Source organism: Hemitrygon akajei, unplaced genomic scaffold, assembly GCF_048418815.1.
Source record: "Hemitrygon akajei unplaced genomic scaffold, sHemAka1.3 Scf000035, whole genome shotgun sequence".
Taxonomy (NCBI): domain Eukaryota; kingdom Metazoa; phylum Chordata; class Chondrichthyes; order Myliobatiformes; family Dasyatidae; genus Hemitrygon; species Hemitrygon akajei.
In genome coordinates, this window is record NW_027331921.1 from 3,352,588 (window position 1) to 3,375,318 (window position 22,731).

Below are 22,731 nucleotides of genomic sequence, written 5' to 3' on the forward strand. Positions count from 1 at the left end.
GTTTGTCCTTCCAAAGTGCACCACCTCAGACTTCTCCATGTTGAACTCCATCTGCCACTTCTCAGCCCACTTCTGCATCCTATCAATGTCTCTCTGCAATCTTCGGGAATCCACTACACTGTCTACAAAACCACGAAACTTTGTGTCGTCTGCAAACTTGCCAACCCACCCTTCAGTCCCCACATCCAGGTCGTCAGAAAAATCACGAAAAGTAGAGGTCCCCGAATCGATCCTTGTGGGACACCACTAGTCACAACCTTCCTATCAGAATTTACTCTCTGTACCACAACTCTCTGCTTTCTGCAGGTAAGCCAATTCTGAATCCATCTGGACAAACCTCCCTGGATCCCATGCCTTCTGACTTTCTGAATAAGCCTACAGTATGGAACCTTGTCAAATGCCTTACTGAAATCCATGTAGATCACATCCACTACACTTCCCCCATCTATATGCCTGGTCACCTCCTCAAAGAACTCCATCAGGCATTTTAGACACGATCTACCTTTCCGAAATCCATGCTGACAGTCCCTGGTCAGACCATGATTCTCTAAATGCCCATAAATCCTAACTCTAAGAAATTTTCCAACAACTTTCCCACCGTAGACGTAAGGCTTACTGGTCTAAAATTACCCGGACGATCCCTACTAACCCATTTGAACAAGGAGACAACATTCGCCTCCCTGCAATCCTGAGGTACCATTCCCGTGGACAACGAGGACATAACGATCCTAGCCAGAGGCACAGGAATCTTTTCCTTCGCCTCGTGGTGCAGTCTGGGGAATATTCCGTCCGGCCCCGGGGACGTGTCCGTTCTAAAGTATTTTAACAACGCCTATAGCTACTCACCCTTAATATCAACATGCTCCAGAACATCAACCTCATTCATATTGTCCTTACCGTAATAAAGTTCCCTCTCATTGATGAATACCGAAGACTATTCATCTAGTCTATACCGAACTATACCGACTATACCCGTTTACCATGCTCTTCAAGGCCTTCTCGTGCCCCCTTCTTGCTCTCATCAGTTCCTTCATAAGCTCCTTTCTTGCTACCAAATATTCCTCAATAGACCCATCTGATCCTTGCTTCCTAAACCTGATGTATGCTGCCTACTTCCACCTGACTAGATGTTTCACTTCAATTGTCACCCATGGTCCATTCATTATCTTCCCCACCTGTACAAATTTATCCTCTTACAAATATAGCCTCTTAATTTGCCCTTATCCAATTTAAAATTTTCCTGTCCTCTCTGATTCTATCCTTTTCCATGATCATGCTAAAGGCCAGGGAACGGTGATCACTTTCCTCCAGATGCTCACCCACTGACAGATCTGTGACGTGACCCGGTTCGTTACCTAATATTAGATCTAGAATGGCATTCCCCCTAGTCGGCCTGTCAACATACTGTGAGAGGAATCCATCTTGGACACACTTAACAAACTCTGCCCCGTCTAAAGCATTGGAAGTAATCAAGTGCCAGTCAATATTAGGGAAGTTAAAGTCACCCATGATAACAACCCTGTTATTTTTGCTTATTTACAAAATCTGCCTCCTAAGCTGCTCCTCGGTATTTCTGCATCTACCAGAGGGCCTATTGAATACCCCTAATACAGTAACTGCTCCCTTCCTGTTCCTGACTTACATCCATACTGACGCAAAAGAGGATCCTGCTACATTACCCACACTTTCTGCAGCTGTAAAAGTATTCCTGACGAGTAATGTCAAACCCTCCTCCACTTTACCCCCACTCTATCCCCTTTAAACAACTGAACTCCATGAATATTGAGAATCCATTCCAGTCCTCTTGCCAGCCAAGTCTCAGTAATGGTTACTATATCATAATTCCATGTATCTATCCAAGCTCTCAGTTCATCACCTTTGTTCCTGATGCTTCTTGCATTGAAGTACTGAGAGAGGGGAGAGTGAGGGGTAGGTTAGGGTTTGGCGGAAAGAGAGTCCTGGGATACTGGGGTCAGAAAGGCGGAAGCGAATGAAAGAAGCGTCGGGCGAGAAGTGGGAGAGAATGGAGAGAGAGGGTATTAGAAATAGAGAGGGTGGATTCTTGGAGAGAAACTAGAAGAAAGAGTGAGTGAGAAAAGAGACGGCGATCTAACGGGGAAATCAGGAGAAAGAGAGAGAGAGAGAGAGAGAGAGAGGAGAGAGGAGAGAGAGGGAGGGAGAGAGAGAGAGAGAGAGAGAGAGACGAGAGAGAGAGAGAGAGAGAGAGAGAGAGAGACTGACAGGGACGGGGGACGGGCGATGGAAGAGATGGAGGGAAGAAAGCGCTACAGACAGGGAGGAAGATGCAGGGAAGGGACGATTGAGGGAGAATAAATATGGAAATTGGAAGGACATAGGAAGAGAAGATGGGAAAGAGAAAGGCATTCAAGAAAGGGAAGAGTGACGGCTGACGAGTGAACAGGAAGGTATAAGCGGACGGATATGTTGCCTTTACTCTGCAAGATATTTGCAACCAACCCCATCCCCCACTCCAGACTCCAATTGATTCAGAAACTTTGTGAACTTGTGGAGGGAGATTCTCTCCGTGTCTGACACCGGGAGTCAGTGATGGGTCTGTGTGAAGGGAGATTCACTCTGTGTCTGAACCCTGGGTGTGTGTGATGGGACGGTGTGGAGGGAGATTCACTCTGTGTCTGACCCCGGGAGTGTGTGATTGGACGGTGTCGAGGGAGATTCACTCTGTGTCTGACCCCGGGAGAATGTGATGGGACAGTGTGGAGGAAGAATGACTCAGTGACTGACCACGGAATTGTGTGACGGGACGGTGTAGAGGGAGCTTCACTCTCTGACTGACCTCGGAAGTGTTTGATGGGACGGTGTGGAGGGAGATTCACTCTGCGACTGAAACCGGGAGTGTGTGATGGGACGGCGTGGAAGGAGAATCACTCTGTGAATGACCCCGGAAGTGTGTGATGGGACAGTGCGGAAGGAGAATCAGTCTGGGTCTGACCCCGCGATTGTGTGATGCGACGGTGCGGAGTGAGCTGAACTCTGTGTCTGACCCCGGGAGTATGTGATGGGACAAGGTGGAGGGCGATTCACTCAGTGTCTGACCCCGCAAGTGTGTGAGTGGTCGGTGTGGAGGGAGAATGCCTCTCTGTCTGACCCCGGGAGTGTGTGAGGGGACGGTGTGGAGGGAGTTTCACGCTGGTTCAGAGCCCGGGATTGTGTGAGGGGACGGTGTGGAGGGAGTTTCACGCTGGTTCTGACTCCGGGAGTGTGTGAGGGGACCGTGTGGCTGGAGATTCAGTCTATCTGTGACCTCGGGAGAGTGTGATGAGATGTTGTGGAGGGAGAATGCCTCTATGACTGACCCCGGACGATTGTGATGGGACGGTGTGGAGGAAGATTCACTCTGTGTCTGACCCCGGGAGTGTGTGATGGCACGGTGTGGAGGGAGCTTCACTCTGTGTCTGACCCCGGGAGTATGTGATGGGCCAGTGGAGGGATATTCACTCTGTGACTGACCCCGCTAGAGTGTGATGGGACGGTATGAGGAAGAATGCCTTTTTGTCTGATCCCGGGAGTGTGTCAATGGACGGTGTGGAGGGAGATTCACTCTGTGTCTGACCCCCGGAGTGTGTGATGGGATGTTGTGGAAGGAGCCACACTCTGTGAATGTCCCCGGAAGTGTGTGATGGGACGGTGTGGAGGTATATTGCCTCTTGAGTCAGACCCCGTGAGTGTGTGAGGGGACGGTTTGGAGGGAGATGTACTCTGAGTCTGACTCCGGGAGTGTGTGATTGGCCAGTGGAGGGAGATTCACTCTCTGTCTGACCCCGGGAATGTGTGATGGGACGGTGTGGAGGGAGATTCACCCTGTGTCTGACCCCGGGAGAATGTGATGGGACGGCGTGGAGGGAGCTTCACTCTGGTTCTGAGACCGGAAGCCTGTAATGCGACGGTGTGGAGGGAGCTTAACTCTGGTTCTGACGCCGGGAGTGTGTGATGGGACGGCGTGGTGATAGCTTCACTCTGTGAATGACCCCGGAAGTGTGTAATGGGACGGTGTGGAGGTATATTGCTTCTGTGAATGACCCGGGAAGTGTGTGAAGGGACAGAGTGGAAGGTGAATTACTCTGTGTGTGACCCTCGAAGTATGTGATGGGACGGTGTGGGCGGAGCTTCACAGTGTGACATACACCGGGTGTTCGTGATGGGATGTTGTGGAGGGGGGATACACTCTGTGTCTGACTCCGGGAGTGAGTGATGGGACGGTGTGGAGGGAGATTCACTCTGTGTCTGACCCGGCAGAGTGTCAAGGGAACGTGGGGCGGGAGATTCTCTCTGTGTCTGACGCCGCCAGTGTGTGATGGGACCGTGTGGAAGGATATTCTCTCTGTGTCTGACCCCGGGAATGTGTGAGGGGACGGTGTGGAGGGACCATCACTCTGTGCCTGACCCCGGGAGTAAGTGATGGGCCAGTGGAGGGTGATTCACAATGTATCTGACCCCGCTAGAGTGTGATGGGACGGTGTGGAGGAAGATTCACACTTTGTCTGACCCCCGGAGTGTGTGATGGGATGTTGTGGAGGGAGCCTCACTCTGTGACTGACCCCGGAAGTGTGTGATGGGACAGTGTGTTTGGAGAATCAATCTGGGTCCGGCCCCGCGATTGTGTGATGCGACGGTGTGGACTGAACTTAACTCTGTGTCTGACCCCCGGGAATGTGTGATGGGACGGTGTGGAGGGAGATCCACTCTGTTTCTGTCCCCGGGAGTGTGTGATGGGACGGCGTGGAGGGAGTTTCACTCTGTTACTGACCCCGGAATTCTGTGATGCGACGGTGTGGAGGAAGTTTCACTCTGGGTCTGAAACCGGGATTGTGAGATGGGACGGTGTGGATGGAGCTTCACTCTGTGTCTGATTCAGAGAGTGTGTGAGGGGACGGTGTGGAGGGAGACTCACCCTGTGTCTGACCCCGGGAGAATGTGATGGGACGGCGTGGAGGGAGTTTAACTCTGGTTCTGACTCCGGGAGTGTGTAATTTGACGGCGTGGTGATAGCTTCACTCTGTGAATGACCCCGGAAGTGTGTGATGGGACGGTGTGGAGGTATATTGCTTCTGTGACTGACCCGGGTAGTGTGTGAAGGGACAGAGGGGAAGGTGAATCACTCTGTGTGTGACCCCCGAAGTATGTGATGGGACGGTGTGGACGGAGCTTCACAGTGTGACGTACACCGGTTGTTTGTGATGGGATGTTGTGGAGGGGATACACTCTGTGTCTGACTCCGGGAGTGTGTGATGCGACGGTGTGGAGGGAGATTCACTCTGTGTCTGACCCCGGAAGTGTGTGATGGGACGGTGTGGAGGGATATTCACACTGTGTCTGACCACGGCAGAGTGTCAAGGGAACGTGGGGCGGGAGATTCTCTCTGTGTCTGACGCCACCAGTGTGTGATGGGATGGTGTGGAGGGAGATTCACTCTGTGTCTGATCCCGGGTGGGTGTGATGGGACCGTGTGGAAGGATATTCTCTCTGCGTCTGACCCCGGGAATGTGTGAGGGGACGGTGTGGAGGGACCATCACTCTGTGCCTGACCCCGGGAGTATGTGATGGGCCAGTGGAGGGTGATTCACACTGTGTCTGACCCCGCTAGAGTGCGATGGGACGGTGTGGAGGAAGATTCACTCTTTGTCTGACACCCGGAGTGTGTGATTTGATGTTGTGGAGGGAGCCTCACTCTGTGACTGTCCCCGGAAGTGTGTGATGTGACGGTGAAAATTTATATTACCTCTTGTATCAGACCACGGGAGTGTGTGAGGGGACCGTGTGGCGGCATATTCAGTCAGTGTCTGACCTCGGGATAGTGTGATAGGATGGTGTGGACGGAGAATGCCTCTATGACTGACCACGGAGATTTGTGATGGGGCGGTGTGGTGGATGATTCACTCTGTGTCTGCCCCAGGGAGAATATGATGCGACGGTGTGGAGGGAGATCCACCCAGTGTCTGTCCCCGGCAGTCTGTGATGGGATGGCGTGGAGGGAGCTTCACTCTGTGAATGACCCCGGAAGTCTGTGATGCGACGGTGTGGAGGGAGTTTCACTCTGGTTCTGACCCCGGGAGTGTGCGATGAGACTGCGTGGAAGGAGAATCACTCTGTGTGTGACCCCGGAAGTATGTGATGGGACGGTGTGGACGGAGCTTCACAGTGTGACATACACCGGGTGTTTGTGATGGGATGGTGCGGAGTGGGATTTGGTCTGTGTCTGACTCCGGGAGTGTGTGATGGGACGGTGAGGAGGGAGATTCACTCTGTGTCTGACCCAGAGACGGTGTGTTGTGACGGTGGGGCGGGAGATTCTCTCTGTGTCTGACGCCGGCAGTGTGTGATGGGACGGTGTGGAGGGAGCTTCTATCCGTGTCTGACCCCTGGAGGATGTGAGCGGATGATGTGGTGGGAGATTCAATCTGTGCCTGACACCTGCAGAGTGTGAGGGGACCGTGTGGCGGGAGATTCACACTATGTCTGCCCCGGTAGTGTGTGATGGGACGGTGTGGAGGTATATTGCCTCTATGACTGACCACCGAAGTGTATGATTGGGCAGTGTGGAATGAGAATCAGTCTGTATGATGGGACCAGTTGGAGGGAGATACACACTGTGTCTGATCTCTGGACAGTGTGATGGGACGGTGTGGTGGGAGATTCACTCTGTGTCTGACCCCCGGGAGTGTGTGATGGGACGGCGTGGAGGGAGCTTCACTCTGTGAATGACCCCGGAAGTATGTGATGGGACGGTGTGGAGGTATATTGCCTCTTGTGTCTGACCCCGGGAGTGTGTGAGAGGACGGTTTTGAGGGTGATTTACTCTGAGGCTGACTCCGGGAGTGTGTGAGAGGACCGTGTGGCGGCATATTCAGTCTGTGTCTGACCTCGGGAGAGTGTGATGGGACAGTACGGAGGGAGATTCACTCTGTGTCTGACCCCGGAGTGTGTGAGGGGACAGAGTGGAAGGAGCTTCACTCTGTGACTGATTCCGGGAGTGTGTGAGGGGACAGTGTGCCTGAGATTCACACTGTGTCTGACCCCGGGAGAGTTTGAGGAGGCCGTGTGGCGGGAGATTCTCTCTTTGTCTGAAACCTGGTGTGTGTGATTTGAAATTGTGGAAGGAGGTTCACTCTGTGACTGACCCCGGAAGTGTGTGATGGGACAGTGTGTTGGGAGAATCAATCTGGGTCCGGCCCCGCGATTGTGTGATGCGACGGTGTGGACTGAACTTAACTCTGTGTCTGACCCCGGGAGTGTGTGATGGGACGGTGTGGAGGGAGATCCACTCTGTTTCTGTCCCCGGGAGTGTGTGATGGGACGGTGTGGAATGAGAATCACTGTGTGTCAGACACCGGGACTGTGTGATGGGACGGTGTGGAGGGAGATTCACACTGTGTCTGACCCCGGGAGTGTGTGATGGGACTGTGTGGATGGAGATTCACTCTGTGTCTGACCCCGGGAGTGTGTGATGGGATGTTGGGGAGGGAGATTCACTCTGTGTCTGACCCCGGGAGTGTGTGATGGGACGGTGTGGAGGGAGCTGCTCTGTATGTCTGTCCCCCGAAGTATGAAATGGGATGGAGTGGAAGGAGATTCAGTCTGCTTTGCATGTAGTTTCTGTGTTGCTCACACATACCTCCTCTTCTTTTGAACTTCTTTCAAGACGCTTTGAAACAGCCTTAGAACAATGCTCCCTCGCCCCATTGTCTACTCTGGAAAATAGGACCAATGAACAGTGAATCTCTCTCTACACCGTCCATTACATCTGACGGTTGTCAGACACAGACTGGGAATCCATTCACACCGGTCCATCACACATTCCCGGCGTCATTTGTAAAGCGAGGTCCCTCCGACCCGCCCGATCAAACAGACTCGGCGGTTTGGAGACAGAGTGAAGCTCCCTCTGCACTGTCCCATCAAATAGTCCTGTTATCAGACATAAAGAGAAATTCCCGAAACACTCTCCCAAAACACATTCCCGGGATCAGACGTAGAGTCAAGATCGCAAAGCACAGTCCCAAAACATACAAACAGCGTTAGACACAGAGTAAAGTTGCTTCCCCACCGTCCCATCTCAAACTCCCATGGTCAGGCACAGAGTGTAGCCCCCACCACACAACCCCCTGGTCGAGCTCGGAGTGAAGCTCTCCCCTCACAGTCCCTTCACACACCCCCGGGATCAGACACAAAGAGAAACTCCTTACACACCGTCCCATCTCAAACTCCCATGGTCAGGCACAGAGTGTAGCTCCCACCACACAACCCCCGGGTCGACCTCGGAGTGAAGCTCTCTCCTCACAGTCCCCTCACACACCCTCTGGATCAGACACAGAGAGAAACTCCTTACACTCCGGCCCATCAAACACTCCCCTGGTCAGGCACATAATGAATCTCACTCCACTCCGTCCCATTACACTGCCGCGGTCAGTCACAGAGTGAAACTCCTTCCACACCGTTCGATCACACACTTGCGGGGATAGATACGGTGTGAAGCTCCACTGCGCACGGTCCTACCACACTCCCCGGGGTCAGGGTCAGATTGAAGGTCCGTCAACTCCCCCACAACGCACAGCCCCTCGGTCTGACAAACAGTAAACTCTCTTCCACACCGCGCTATCTCACACTCACGGGATCAGACACAGAGTGAATCTGCCGCCTCACCGTCCGAGAACACAGTAACGGATTCAGAAAGAAAGCGAATCCCCCCCTCCCCACTCCCTCTCTCCCCTCTCAACAATCATCCGCACTTCAGTGTTCCTGTAGTCTCCAACAGTGTGTCTATCTCAGAGATAAGAAGTGTGAGACCAGAGGTAGAACTGATAACGGAAGGGGGAGGGAAGTAAGGGCTGTGGAGGGGTAGCGAGTTTGCAGTGACTGGGAGAAAAGGGCATGAAACCACATGGCAGGCCTGTACTCGCAGAGACGTAGAGAAGCTGAGAACTGAGAGATCGATATCCGGTGGAAATCAGCGGAAATAACACCAACGGTGGGCCAGGAGCTTGACCCTGTGTCTGACCCCGGAGGTGTGTGATGTCACCATGTGGAAGGAGCTAAACTCGGTGTCTGACCCCGGGAGCGTGTGATGGGACTGTGTGGAGTGAGATTCACTCTGTGTCTGATCCCGGAATTATGAAATGCGATGGAGTGGAGGGAGCTTCAGTCTGGTGTGTATGTATCTTCTGTGTAACTCACACATACCTCTTCCTGTTTTCAATTTATTTGAAGACGCTTTGAAACAGAGTTAGAACAATGCTGCTTCGCCCCATTGACTGTTCTGGAAAATGGGACCAATACACAGTGTATCTCTCTCCACAAAGACCATTACAAATGCCGGTTGTTAGACACTGAATGGCGATCCATTCACACCGGTCCATCACACATTCCCGGCGTCAGTTGTAAAGCGAAAATCCCTCCAAACCGCCCGATCACACAGACTCGGCGGTTTAGAGACAGAGTGAAGCTCCCTCTGCACTGTCACATCAAATAGTCCTGTTCAGAGACATAAAGAATAATTCCCGAAACACTCTCCCAAAACACATTCCCGGGATCAGACGTGGAGCCAAGATCGCAAATGACAGTCCCAGCATATACAAACAGGTTTAGACACAGAGTAAACATGCTGACTCACCGTCCCATCTCAAGCTCCCGTGGTCCGGCACAGAGTGTAGCTCCCTCGGCACCATCCCATGTCTCAACCCCCAGGTCCAGCTCGGAGTGAAGCTCTTTCCGCACAGTCCAATCACAGACTCCCGGCATCAGACACAGAGAGAAACTCCCTCAGCAACATACTATCAAACACGCCCGGGGTCAGACACAGAGCGAATCTCCCTCTACACCGTCCCAACACACACTCACGGGGGTCAGACACAGAGTGAATCTGCCGCCTCATAGTCCGATAACACAGAAACGGGTTCAGAAACAGAACGAATCTCCCTCTTCACTCCGTCTGTCCCCACTCACCAATCTCCAGCACTTCAGCGCTCCTGTAGTCTCCAACAGTGTGTCTCTCTCAGAGATAATAAGTGTGTGTGAGACCAGGGGTAGAACTGAGGAATGAGGGGGAGGGGAGTGAGGGCTCTGGAGGAGTGGTGAGTTGCAGTCACTGGGAGAAAGAGGTGTGAAACGACTCGACAGGCCTGTACACACATAGACGTAGAGAAGCTGAGGACCGAGAGATCGATATCCGTGGAAACTTGCAGAAATAACACCAACGGGAGGCCAGGAGCTTGACCCTGTGTCTGACCCCGGAGGTGTGTGATGCGACCGTGTGGAGGGAGCTAAACTCTGCGTCTGTCCACGAGAGTGTGGGATCAGGCAGTATGGGGGGAATTACACCCTCTGACTCACCCCGGGAGAGTGTGATGGGGCGGTGTGGAGGGAGATTCACTCTGTGTCTGACCCCGGGAGTGTGTAATGGGACGGTGTGGAGGGAGATTCACTCTGTGTCTGACACCAAGAGACTGTGTTGTGACGGTGCAGAGGGTGATTCACCATGTGTCCGAAAACACATAGTTTTGTGTTGGGACAGTGTGGAGGTGGATTCACTCTGTATCTGACCCGCGGTAGTCTGTATCGTGACGGTGAATAGAGTGCAGCAACATGTGTCTGACCCCGGGGCAGTATGATGGAACGGTTTGGAGGGAGCTTCACTCTATGCCTGACCCCGTGGGTATGTGATGGGACTAGTGGAGGGAGAATCACTCTGTGTCTGACACCGGGAGAGAGTGATGGGACGGTGTGGAGGAAGATTCACTGTGTCTGTCCCCGGGAGTGTGTGAGTGGTCGGTTTGGAGGGTGATTCACTCTGTCTCTGACTCCGGGTGTGTATGCGGGGACCGTGCGGCGGGAGATTCACATTGTGTCTGACCCCGGGAGTGTGTGACGGGACATGTGGAGGGAGATTCCCTCTGTGTCTGACCCCGGGATTGTGTGATGGGACGATGTGGAGGGAGATTCAGTCTGTGTCTCACCCCGGGAGTGTGTGATGGGACAGTGTGGAGGGAATTTCACTCTGTGTCTGACCTTGGGAGTGTCTGATGGGACGGTGTGGAGGGAGTTTCACTCTGTGTCTGACCCAGGGAGTATGGGATGGGACCGTGTGGAGGGAGATTCTCTGTGTGTCTGACCCCGGTAGTGTGTGATGGGACGGTGTGGAATGAGAATCACTGTGTTTCAGACACCGGGACTGTGTGATGGGACGGTGTGGAGGGAGATTCACACTGTGTCTGACCCCGGGAGTGTGTGATGGGACTGTGTGGATGGAGATTCACTCTGTGTCTGACCCCGGGAGTGTGTGATGGGACGGTGTGGAGGGAGCTGCTCTGTATGTCTGTCCCCCGAAGTATGAAATGGGATGGAGTGGAAGGAGATTCAGTCTGCTTTGCATGTAGTTTCTGTGTTGCTCACACATACCTCCTCTTCTTTTGAACTTCTTTCAAGACGCTTTGAAACAGCCTTAGAACAATGCTCCCTCGCCCCATTGTCTGCTCTGGAAAATAGGACCAATGAACAGTGAATCTCTCTCTACACCGTCCATTACATCTGACGGTTGTCAGACACAGACTGGAAATCCATTCACAAAGGTCCATCACACATTCCCGGCTTCAGTTGTAAAGCGAGGTTCCCTCCGACCCGCCCGATCACAGAGACTCGGCGGTTTATAGACAGAGTGAAGGTTCCTCTGCACTGTGCCATCAAATAGTCCTGTTATCAGACATAAAGAGAAATTCCCGAAACACTCTCCCAAAACACATTCCTCGGATCAGTCATGGAGTCAAGATCGCAAAGCACACTCCCAAAACATACAAACAGCGTTAGACACAGAGTAAAGTTGCTTCCCCACCGTCCCAGTTCAAACTCCCGTTGTCAGGGACAGAGTGTAGCCCCCACCACACAACATCTGGGTTGAGGTCGGAGTGAAGCTCTCTCCTCACAGTCCCCTCACACACCCCCGGGATAAGACACAAAGAGAAACTCCTTACACACAGGCCCATGAAACACTCCCCTGTTCAGACACATAATGAATCGCCCACCACTCCGTCCCATCACACTGCCGCGGTCAGACACAGAGTGAAACTCCCTCCACACCTTTCGATCACACTCTGGCAGGGTTAGATACGGAGGGAAGCTCCATTGCGCACGGTCCTACGACCCTCTCCCGGGGTCAGGGTCAGATTGAAGATCCGTCAACTTCCCCACAACGCACAGCCACTCGGTCAGACAAAGGGTGAACTCTCTTCCACACCGCGCTATCTCACACTCACGGGATCAGACACAGAGTGAATCTGCCGCCTCGCCGTCCCTTAACACTGTAACGGAATTAGAAAGAAAGCGAATACCCCCCCCCTCACTCCCTCTCTCCCCTCTCACCAATCAACAGCAATCCAGCGTTCCTCTAGTCTCCAACAGTGTGTCTGTCACAGAGATATTAAGTGTGCGTGAGACCAGAGGTATAACTGAGGAAGGAGGGGGAGGTGTGTGGGAGCTCTGGAGGAGTGGTGAGTTGCAGTCACTGGGAGAAAGAGGTGTGAAACGACTCGACAGGCCTGTACACACAGAGACGTACAGAAGCTGAGAACCGAGAGATCGATATCCCGTGGAAATGAGCAGAAATAACACTAACGTTGAGCCAGGAGCTTGACCCTGTGTCTAAACCCGGAGGTGTGTGATGTGACCGTGTGGAGGGAGCTAAACTCTGTGTCTGACCCCGGGAGTGTGTGATGGGACGGTGTGGATGGAGCTTCACTCTGTTTCTGACCACGGGAGTGTGTGATGGGACGGTGTGGAGGGAGAATCACTCTGTTTCTGACCCCAGGAGTGTGTGTTGAGATGGTGCGGAGGGAGATTCACTCTGTGTCTGACCCCCGGGAGTGTGTGATGGGACGGTGTGGAGGGAGATTCAGTCTGTGCTTGACCCCAGGAATGTGTGGTGGAACGGTGCGGAGGGAGATTAACTTTGTGTCTGACCCCGTGAGTGTGTGATGGGACGGTGTTGAGGGAGATTCACTCTGTGTCTGACCCCGGGTGTGTCTGATGGGGCAGTGTTTGAGGGAGATTCGCTCTGAGTCTGACCCCGGGAGTTTGTGATGTGACGGTGTGGAGGGAGATTCTCTCTGTGTCTGACCCCGGATGTCTGTGATGGGACGGTGTGGAGGGAGATTCACTCTGTGTCTGACCCCGGGAGTGTGTGATGGGACGGTGCGGAGGGAGATTCACTTTGTGTCTGACCCCGTGAGTGTGTGATGGGACGTTGTTGAGGGAGATTCACTCTGTGTCTGACCCCGGGAGTGTCTGATGGGGCAGTGTTTGAGGGAGATTCGCTCTGAGTTTGACCCCGGGAGTTTGTGATGTGACGGTGTGGAGGGAGATTCTCTCTGTGTCTGACCCCGGATGTCTGTGATGGGACGGGTTGGAGGGAGATTCACTCTGTGACTGATCCCGGGACTGTGTGCTGGCACAGTGTTTAGCAAAGTTAGTCTGTTCTCCGACTGTGTTTTGGAGACTTGACGCTGTGTCTGATCTCAGTAATGTGTTTCGGGAATTTCTCTTTATGTCTGCCAACAGGACTATTTGATGGGACAGTGCAGAGGGAGTTTCACTCTGTCTCTAAACCACCGAATCTGTGTAATCGGGCGGTTGGGAGGGATCTTCAATTTACAACTGACGCCTGAAATGTGTGACGGGCTTGCGTGAAAGGATCCCAATTTCTGTGTCTGACTACAGGCGGATGTAAGGGACGGTGTGGAGCGAGATTCACTGTTCATTAGCCATATTTTCCAGAGCAGACCATTGGGCGTCCAGAAATAAATTCAAAAGAGAAAGAGAGGTTTGATATATCCACACGAGAGCGAAGCTCCCTCCACACCGTCCCACACACATACACCAGTCAGACACTGATTGAATCTCCCTCCACATCGACCCATTTCACTGTCCCGGGGCCAGACACAGAGTGAATCTCCCTTCACACCATCCCATCACACACTCCCGGGGTCAGACACAGTGTGACTGTCCCTCCACACCGTCCCATCACTCCCGGGGTCAGACACAGAGTGAATCACCATCAACACAGTCCCATCACACAGTCCCGGGGTCAGACACAGAGTGAATCTCTCACAAGACCGTCCAATCACACACTGCCGGGGTCAGACACAGAGTGAGGCTCCCTCCACACTGTTTGTGTTACTTCTGCTCACTTCCACCGGATATAGATCTCTTGGTTCTGACATTCTCGACATCTCTGTTGGACAGGCCAGTCTCCCTCTCCTCGTCACCCCCCCCCCCCCCCGGCCGTCCTCAGTTCTACCTCTGTGCTCAAGCACACATTATCTCTGAAACAGAGACACTGCTGGAGACTACAGGAACGCTGAAGTGCTGCTGATTGGTGAGAGGGGAGTGAGGGACTGAAGAGGGAGATTCTGTTTCCGAATCCGTTACTGTGTCTGTAACTGTTCTGCTGTTGGAAAATGTCACAGCTGATCTTCCACCTCAGCGCAATTTCCTGCTCTATTCCTGTATAGTTTGATTTCTTAATATCCGGAAATGCATTGATCTGTTTTGAATGAATCTACCTCCACACCGTCCAATCACACACTCCCAGGGTCAGACACAGAGTGAATCTCCCTCCGCACCGTTCCACCACACATTCCTGGGGTCAAGCACAGAGTGAATCTCCCTCCACACCGTCCCATCACACACTCCCGGGGGTCAGACTCAGAGTGAATCTCCCTCCGCACCGTCTCAACACACACTCCTGTTGTCAGAAACAGAGTGATTCTCCCTCCACACCGTCCCATCACACACTCCCGGGGGTCAGACACAGAGTGAATCTCCCTCCGCACCGTCTCAACACACACTCCTGTTGTCAGAAACAGAGTGATTCTCCCTCCACACCGTCCCATCACACACTCCCGGGGTCAGACACAGAGTGATTCTCCCTCCACACCGTCCCATCACACACTCCCGGGGGTCAGACTCAGAGTGAATCTCCCTTCGCACCGTCTCAACACACACTCCTGTTGTCAGAAACAGAGTGATTCTCCCTCCACACTGTCCCATCACACACTCCCGTGGTCAGAAACAGAGTGAAGCTCCATCCACACCGTCCCATCACACACTCCCGGGGTCAGAAACAGAGTGAATCTCCCTCCACACCGTCCCATCACACACTCCCGGGGTCAGACACAGAGTGAATCTCCCTCCACACCGTCCCATCACACACTCCCGGGGTCAGACTCAGAGTTTAGCTCCCTCCAGACGGTCACATCACAGACCTCCGGGTTTAGACACAGGGTCAAGCTCCTGGCTCAACGTTAGTGTTATTTCTGCTCATTTCCACGAGATATCGATTGCACTTTTTAGACTCTGCAACACCCCATAAGACCCCAAAATACAGTATCAGAACGTACAAACTGCATTAGACACAGTAAAGTTGCTTCCACACCGTCCCATCACACACTCCCGTGGTCAGACACAAAATGAATCTACCTCCACACCGTCCAATCACACACTCCCGGGGTCAGACACAGAGTGAAACTCCCTCCACACCATCCCAACACATACTCCCGGCGTCAGGCACACTGAGATGCTCCCTCGACACCGTCCGACACACACTACTGTGGTCAATCACAGACTGAATCTCCCTCCACACCGTTGCATCACACAATTCCGGGTTCACCCCAAAAGTTTAACTCCCTCCACGCCGTCACATCACATAAACCCGGGTTCAGGCAGAGAGTTAATCTCAATAGACAGTAGACAATAGACAATAGTTGCAGGAGTAGGCCATTCGGCCCTTCGAGCCAGCACCGCCATTCTATGTCATCATGGCTGATCACCCACAAACAGTAACCCGTTGCTGTCTGCTCCCCTTATCCCTTTACTCCGATATCTTTAAGAGCTCTATCTAACTCTTTCTTGAAAGCATCCAGAGAATGGCCCTCCACTGCCTTCTGAGGCAGAGCATTCCATAGATTCACAACTGTATGGGTGAAATAAGTTTTTACTCAACACTTTCTAAATGGCCTATCCCTTTTTCTTAAACTGTGTCCTCAGGGTCTGGACTCTCCCAACATCGGGAACATATTTTCAGCCTCTAGCGTGTCCAATCCCTTAATAATATTATCTGCTTCAATCAGATCCCGTCTCGTCCTTCTAAATTCCAGGGTATACAAGTCCAGTCGCTCCAATCTTTCATCATATGACAGTCCCGCCATCCCGGGAATTATCCTCGTGAACCTACTCTGCACTCCCTCAATAGCAAGAATGTCATTCCTCAAATCTAGAGACCAAAACTGCTCACAATACACCAGGTGGGGGCTCACCAGGGCCCTGTACAGCTGCAGAAGGACCTCTTTACTCCTATACTCAATTTCTCTTGTTATGAAGGCCAACATGTTATTAGCTTTCTTCACTGCCTGCTGTACCTGCATGCTTACTTTCAGTGACTAATGAACAAGGACACCTAGATCTCGTTGTACTTCCCCTTTTCCGAACTTTACACCATTCAGATAGTAATCTGCCTTCCTGTTCTTGCCACAAAAGTGGATAACCTCACATTTACCCACATTAAACTGCATCTGCCATGCATCCGCCCATTCACCCAACCTGTCCAAGCCACGTCCTAATATCTCATATTTCACACAGCCACCCAGCTTTGTGTCATCAGCAAATTTGCTAATGTTCCTTTTCATCCCTTCAGCTGAATCATTAATATATATTGTAAATAGCTGAGGTCCCAGTACCGAGCCTTGCAGTACCCCACTAATGACTGCATGCCATTCTGAAAAAAGGACCCGTTTATCCCTACTCTTTGTTTCCTGTTTGACACCGGTTTTCTATCCACGTTAGTACCCTACCCCCATTATCATGTCCTAAAATGTTGCCCAATCATCTCCTATATGGGACCTTATCAAAGGCTTTTTGAAAGTCCAGGTGCACTACATTCAGTGGCTCTCCCTTGTCCATTCTCATAGTTACATTCTCAAAAAATTCCAGAACATTAGTCAAGCACGACTTCCCGTTCGTATATCCATGCTGACTCAAACCGAACCTGTTACTGCTATCCAAATGTGCCGTTATTTCATCTTTTTATAACTGACTACAGCATCTTCTCCACCACTGATGTCAGGCTAACTGGTCTATAATTAAATGTTTTCTCTCCCCCTCCTTTCTGCAAAAAGTGAGATAACATATGCTGTACTGCAATCATCAGGAACTGCTCCTGGATCCACAGAACATTGGAAAATGATTAACAATGCGTCCACGATTTCTAGAGTCACCTACTTAAGCACTCTGGGATGCAGTCTATCAGGCCCTGAGGATTTATCAACCTTCAGTCCCATCAGTCTACCCAACACAATTCTCTGCCTAATGTGAATATCTTTCATTTCCTCCATTACCCTAGGTCCTCTGGCCAGTATTACATCTGGGAAATTGTCTGTGTCTTCCCTAGTGAAGACAAATCCAAAGTATCTGTTCAACTCGTCTGCCATTTCCTTGTTCCCCATAATAAATTCACCGCTTTCTGCCTTCAAGGGCCCAACATTGGTCTTAACTATTTTTTTTCCTCTTCACAAACCTAAAGAAGCTTTTCGCTATCCTTCTTTATATTCTTCGCTCGCATAACTTCGTAACTCATCTTTTCTCCAGTATTTCCTTTTAATAAACTTCTGCTGCTCTTTAAAAGTTTCCCAATCTTCTGGCCTCCCGCTCATCTTTGGTATATTAATCTTCTTTTCCTTTATTGTGATACGGTCCTTGACTTCCCTTGTCAGCCAAGGTCGCCCCCTACTCCCCTTAGAATCTTTCTTCCTCTTTGGAATGAACTGATCCTACACCTTACGTATTATTCCCAGAAATACCTGGCAATGTTGTTCCGCTGTCATCGCTGCTGGGGTATACTTCCCGTCAACTTTGGCTAGTTCCTCCCTCATGGCTCCATTGTCCGTGTTGATCAACTGTAATAACGACACTTCAGATTTTTCCTCTTCCCTTTCAAATTTTAGATTAAAACATCATATTATGGTCACTACCTCCTAATGGCTCCTTTACCTCGAGTTAACTCATCAAATCCGGTTCATTACACAACATTAATTCCAGAATTCTCTTCTACATGGTAGGCTACAGTTCAATCTCCTCAAAGTGTCCATCTTGGAGGCACCCAAAAAACTCAATTACTTGGGGTCCAGTACCAACTGGATCTCCATGCAACTGAGAATCTCCCTCCACACGGCCCAATCACACACCCATGTGGTCAGAAATAGCGTGATCTTCCCTCCACAAGGTCCAATCACACACTCCCAGTGTCAGACAAGTGGTGCAGCTCTATCCACAACCGGTCCCACCAGACAATCCAGGGGTCAGACACACTGTGTAGCTCCCTCCACACCGTCCCATCACACACTCCCGGGGTCAGACACAGAGTGAATCTCCCTCCGCACCGTCCCATCACACACTCCAGGGGTCAGACACAGAGTGAATTTCCGTCCACACCGTCCAATCACACACTCCCAGGGTCAGACACAGAGTGAATCTCCCTACTCACCGTTCCACCACACATTCCTGGGGTCAGGCACAGAGTGAATCTCCCTCCACACCGTCCCATCACACACTCCCGGGGGTCAGACACAGAGTGAATCTCCCTCCGCACCGTCTCAACACACACTCCTGTTGTCAGAAACAGAGTGATTCTCCCTCCACACCGTCCCATCACACACTCCCGGGGGTCAGACTCAGAGTGAATCTCCCTCCGCACCGTCTCAACACACACTCCTGTTGTCAGAAACAGAGTGATTCTCCCTCCACACCGTCCCATCACACACTCCCGGGTGTCAGACACAGAGTGAAGCTCCATCCACACCGTCCCATCACACACTCCCGGGGTCAGAAACAGAGTGAATCTCCCTCCACACCGTCCCATCACACACTCCCGGGGTCAGACACAGAGTGAATCTCCCTCCACACCGTCCCATCACACACTCCCGGGGTCAGACACAGAGTTTAGCTCCCTCCAGACGGTCACATCACACACCTCCGGGTTTAGACACAGGGTCAAGCTCCTGGCTCAACATTATTGTTATTTCTGCTCATTTCCACGAGATATCGATTGCACTTTTTAGACTCTGCAACACCCCATAAGACCCCAAAATACAGTATCAGAACGTACAAACTGCATTAGACACAGTAAAGTTGCTTCCACACCGTCCCATCACACACTCCCGTGGTCAGACACAAAATGAATCTACCTCCACACCGTCCAATCACACACTCCCGGGGTCAGACACAGAGTGAAACTCCCTCCACACCATCCCAACACATACTCCCGGCGTCAGGCACACTGAGATGCTCCCTCGACACCGTCCGACACACACTACTGTGGTCAATCACAGACTGAATCTCCCTCCACACCGTTGCATCACACAATTCCGGGTTCACCCCAAAAGTTTAACTCCCTCCACGCCGTCACATCACACAAACCCGGGTTCAGACAGAGAGTTAATCTCAATAGACAGTAGACAATAGACAATAGTTGCAGGAGTAGGCCATTCGGCCCTTCGAGCCAGCACCGCCATTCTATGTCATCATGGCTGATCACCCACAAACAGTAACCCGTTGCTGTCTGCTCCCCTTATCCCTTTACTCCGATATCTTTAAGAGCTCTATCTAACTCTTTCTTGAAAGCATCCAGAGAATGGCCCTCCACTGCCTTCTGAGGCAGAGCATTCCATAGATTCACAACTGTATGGGTGAAATAAGTTTTTACTCAACACTTTCTAAATGGCCTATCCCTTTTTCTTAAACTGTGTCCTCAGGGTCTGGACTCTCCCAACATCGGGAACATATTTTCAGCCTCTAGCGTGTCCAATCCCTTAATAATATTATCTGCTTCAATCAGATCCCGTCTCGTCCTTCTAAATTCCAGGGTATACAAGTCCAGTCGCTCCAAACTTTCATCATATGACAGTCCCGCCATCCCGGGAATTATCCTCGTGAACCTACTCTGCACTCCCTCAATAGCAAGAATGTCATTCCTCAAATTTAGAGACCAAAACTGCTCACAATACACCAGGTGGGGGCTCACCAGGGCCCTGTACAGCTGCAGAAGGACCTCTTTACTCCTATACTCAATTTCTCTTGTTATGAAGGCCAACATGTTATTAGCTTTCTTCACTGCCTGCTGTACCTGCATGCTTACTTTCAGTGACTAATGAACAAGGACACCTAGATCTCGTTGTACTTCCCCTTTTCCGAACTTTACACCATTCAGATAGTAATCTGCCTTCCTGTTCTTGCCACAAAAGTGGATAACCTCACATTTACCCACATTAAACTGCATCTGCCATGCATCCGCCCATTCACCCAACCTGTCCAAGCCACGTCCTAATATCTCATATTTCACACAGCCACCCAGCTTTGTGTCATCAGCAAATTTGCTAATGTTCCTTTTCATCCCTTCAGCTGAATCATTAATATATATTGTAAATAGCTGAGGTCCCAGTACCGAGCCTTGCAGTACCCCACTAATGACTGCATGCCATTCTGAAAAAAGGACCCGTTTATCCCTACTCTTTGTTTCCTGTTTGACACCGGTTTTCTATCCACGTTAGTACCCTGCCCCCATTATCATGTCCTAAAATGTTGCCCAATCATCTCCTATATGGGACCTTATCAAAGGCTTTTTGAAAGTCCAGGTGCACTACATTCAGTGGCTCTCCCTTGTCCATTCTCATAGTTACATTCTCAAAAAATTCCAGAACATTAGTCAAGCACGACTTCCCGTTCGTATATCCATGCTGACTCAAACCGAACCTGTTACTGCTATCCAAATGTGCCGTTATTTCATCTTTTTATAACTGACTACAGCATCTTCTCCACCACTGATGTCAGGCTAACTGGTCTATAATTAAATGTTTTCTCTCCCCCTCCTTTCTGCAAAAAGTGAGATAACATATGCTGTACTGCAATCATCAGGAACTGCTCCTGGATCCACAGAACATTGGAAAATGATTAACAATGCGTCCACGATTTCTAGAGTCACCTACTTAAGCACTCTGGGATGCAGTCTATCAGGCCCTGAGGATTTATCAACCTTCAGTCCCATCAGTCTACCCAACACAATTCTCTGCCTAATGTGAATATCTTTCATTTCCTCCATTACCCTAGGTCCTCTGGCCAGTATTACATCTGGGAAATTGTCTGTGTCTTCCCTAGTGAAGACAAATCCAAAGTATCTGTTCAACTCGTCTGCCATTTCCTTGTTCCCCATAATAAATTCACCGCTTTCTGCCTTCAAGGGCCCAACATTGGTCTTAACTATTTTTTTTCCTCTTCACAAACCTAAAGAAGCTTTTCGCTATCCTTCTTTATATTCTTCGCTCGCATAACTTCGTAACTCATCTTTTCTCCAGTATTTCCTTTTAATAAACTTCTGCTGCTCTTTAAAAGTTTCCCAATCTTCTGGCCTCCCGCTCATCTTTGGTATATTAATCTTCTTTTCCTTTATTGTGATACGGTCCTTGACTTCCCTTGTCAGCCAAGGTCGCCCCCTACTCCCCTTAGAATCTTTCTTCCTCTTTGGAATGAACTGATCCTACACCTTACGTATTATTCCCAGAAATACCTGGCAATGTTGTTCCGCTGTCATCGCTGCTGGGGTATACTTCCCGTCAACTTTGGCTAGTTCCTCCCTCATGGCTCCATTGTCCGTGTTGATCAACTGTAATAACGACACTTCAGATTTTTCCTCTTCCCTTTCAAATTTTAGATTAAAACATCATATTATGGTCACTACCTCCTAATGGCTCCTTTACCTCGAGTTAACTCATCAAATCCGGTTCATTACACAACATTAATTCCAGAATTCTCTTCTACATGGTAGGCTACAGTTCAATCTCCTCAAAGTGTCCATCTTGGAGGCACCCAAAAAACTCAATTACTTGGGGTCCAGTGCCAACTGGATCTCCATGCAACTGAGAATCTCCCTCCACACGGCCCAATCACACACCCATGTGGTCAAAAATAGCGTGATCTTCCCTCCACAAGGTCCAATCACACACTCCCAGTGTCAGACAAGTGGTGCAGCTCTATCCACAACCGGTCCCACCAGACAATCCAGGGGTCAGACACACTGTGTAGCTCCCTCCACACCGTCCCATCACACACTCACGGTGTCTGACACAGAGTGAAACTCCCTCCACACCGTCCCATCACACACTCCCGGGGTCAGACACAGAGTGAATCTCCCTCCGCACCGTCCCATCACACACTCCAGGGGTCAGACACAGACTGAATTTCCGTCCACACCGTCCAATCACACACTCCCAGGGTCAGACACAGAGTGAATCTCCCTCCGCACCGTTCCACCACACATTCCTGGGGTCAAGCACAGAGTGAATCTCCCTCCACACCGTCCCATCACACACTCCCGGGGGTCAGACACAGAGTGAATCTCCCTCCGCACCGTCTCAACACACACTCCTGTTGTCAGAAACAGAGTGATTCTCCCTCCACACCGTCCCATCACACACACCCGGGGGTCAGACTCAGAGTGAATCTCCCTCCGCACCGTCTCAACACACACTCCTGTTGTCAGAAACAGAGTGATTCTCCATCCACACCGTCCCATCACACACTCCCGTGGTCAGAAACAGAGTGAATCTCCCTCCACACCGTCCCATCACACACTCCCGGGGTCAGACACAGAGTGAATCTCCCTCCACA